We start from the raw sequence: 2500 nt of genomic DNA, 5'->3' as shown, positions 1-2500 counted from the left end.
GACAAAAGCCCCACTTGGGTGCCGAAGCGAACTCTCCCAGCACAGCGCACGCGCCAACACGTCCGCACAGCTGCGATACAATCCACCTGCGAGAACCGCAGAGGCGACCGAGCAGCAGACGGCGTCGCGGCGCCGAGCGCCGGGCGGCGGCGCATCCTCAGCGCACACAGTCCTCAATCGGACCAGCACACTGCAGATGTCCACCGCGCTTCGCACCGGGCCCGCGAGGACCTACTTTGGCCGCACGGCGCCGCGTGCAGGGTGCGCCGGCGCGCAGCTGCGCCGCCTGCCGCCTCCGTCGGCCGGCGCGCCTGCCACTGGCCGCCCCCACCAGCCGGCTGTAGCGCGTGCGCCCACGCACCGCGCGGCCAGCACGCCGGAAGGCCCCCCCTCACCGGCCGGGGACGGTCCCACCCAGCCACCGCCGCGTATCGCTTCACACCCACATGCCATTCACGTTCGTGGGCATGGTGGGTATCGCTGAAACAACCGGTTGGTAGCTCAACCGATCGTCGCCATCACTGATTCACCTCTAGCGAGAACAACCGCACCACAACGGTTTACCAGTTCTTCATTTGCGTAACGTCACCAGCAAACGTAGACGTCCATCGCCATTTGCAAATTCAACGATTGTTGCATGCCTGTGTCAGGTGTCACGACACACTATGTCTGCCCACATACACGCAACAACATGTGCACGCTTCGCGAACACGTGGAAGGTGGCCCCCGTACGTATGCGATGTCCATTGCGCGAACGACTGTCAACCGGCCTCTGTCGCATGTCGCAGATGTGGAACGCAGTGCACCATGCTATCACGGTGTGTGAGAAGAGACGACTACGTCTGACAACACGCGCCACTACATCAACAGACGGCTCATGCTGATCGCCATCCACGGCATACCATACTGCAATCCAGCTCTTATAGGGAGACGACACGTAGCTGAGTGCACAATATTTGGACCGTATGGTTCGCCGTTGTTGGCGCAGTCGTGGTACGGTCACACATGTACCACGATGTATCATTCAGTACATGAGGACCAATGTGCGGTACAGTGTGTGATTTGGACGTACAACATCAGCGGACAGTTGCCACAAGCCGTACCACAACGTAGGCTGTGCTTCGCCATGCGAATGCCAATGAACAACTGCGAAGGGCATTGAGCATGTACGTCCTGCCGCCATCCGCATTACAGTGTATAGCTGCAAGGTGTTTAACATGAAGCGATACTCTGGGGACCGGGCAGTGCGAGTAGCAAACTATATTGCGGGGGTTGCAGTTAGGCAACACTACACTAATTTAACGCGTCGTATGACAATTACAGAGCAGGTTAAGGCCCAACGTGTGTTGGGTTAAGGCCCAACGTGTGTTGGGTTAAGGCCCAACGTGTGTTGGGTTAAGGCCCAACGTGTGTTGGGTTAAGGCCCAACGTGTGTTGGGTTAAGGCCCAACGTGTGTTGGGTTAAGGCCCAACGTGTGTTGGGTTAAGGCCCAACGTGTGTTGGGTTAAGGCCCAACGTGTGTTGGGTTAAGGCCCAACGTGTGTTGGGTTAAGGCCCAACGTGTGTTGGGTTAAGGCCCAACGTGTGTTGGGTTAAGGCCCAACGTGTGTTGGGTTAAGGCCCAACGTGTGTTGGGTTAAGGCCCAACGTGTGTTGGGTTAAGGCCCAACGTGTGTTGGGTTAAGGCCCAACGTGTGTTGGGTTAAGGCCCAACGTGTGTTGGGTTAAGGCCCAACGTGTGTTGGGTTAAGGCCCAACGTGTGTTGGGTTAAGGCCCAACGTGTGTTGGGTTAAGGCCCAACGTGTGTTGGGTTAAGGCGCAACATAGGTTAGGTTAAGGCGCAACATAGGTTAGGTTAAGGCGCAACATAGGTTAGGTTAAGGCGCAACATAGGTTAGGTTAAGGCGCAACATAGGTTAGGTTAAGGCGCAACATAGGTTAGGTTAAGGCGCAACATAGGTTAGGTTACGGCGCAACATAGGTTAGGTTAAGGCGCAACATAGGTTAGGTTAAGGCGCAACATAGGTTAGGTTACGGCGCAACATAGGTTAGGTTAAGGCGCAACATAGGTTAGGTTAAGGCGCAACATAGGTTAGGTTAAGGCGCAACATAGGTTAGGTTAAGGCGCAACATAGGTTAGGTTAAGGCGCAACATAGGTTAGGTTAAGGCGCAACATAGGTTAGGTTAAGGCGCAACATAGGTTAGGTTAAGGCGCAACATAGGTTAGGTTACGGCGCAACATAGGTTAGGTTAAGGCGCAACATAGGTTAGGTTAAGGCGCAACATAGGTTAGGTTAAGGCGCAACATAGGTTAGGTTATGGCGCAACATAGGTTAGGTTACGGCGCAACATAGGTTAGGTTACGGCGCAACATAGGTTAGGTTAAGGCGCAACATAGGTTAGGTTAAGGCGCAACATAGGTTAGGTTAAGGCGCAACATAGGTTAGGTTAAGGCGCAACATAGGTTAGGTTAAGGCGCAACATAGGTTAGGTTAAG

This window comes from Schistocerca americana, unplaced genomic scaffold (genome assembly GCF_021461395.2).
Source record: "Schistocerca americana isolate TAMUIC-IGC-003095 unplaced genomic scaffold, iqSchAmer2.1 HiC_scaffold_989, whole genome shotgun sequence".
In the NCBI taxonomy this organism is placed as follows: domain Eukaryota; kingdom Metazoa; phylum Arthropoda; class Insecta; order Orthoptera; family Acrididae; genus Schistocerca; species Schistocerca americana.
The sequence above is the reverse complement of the archived record's forward strand: the minus strand, read 5'-3'. Positions refer to the sequence as shown.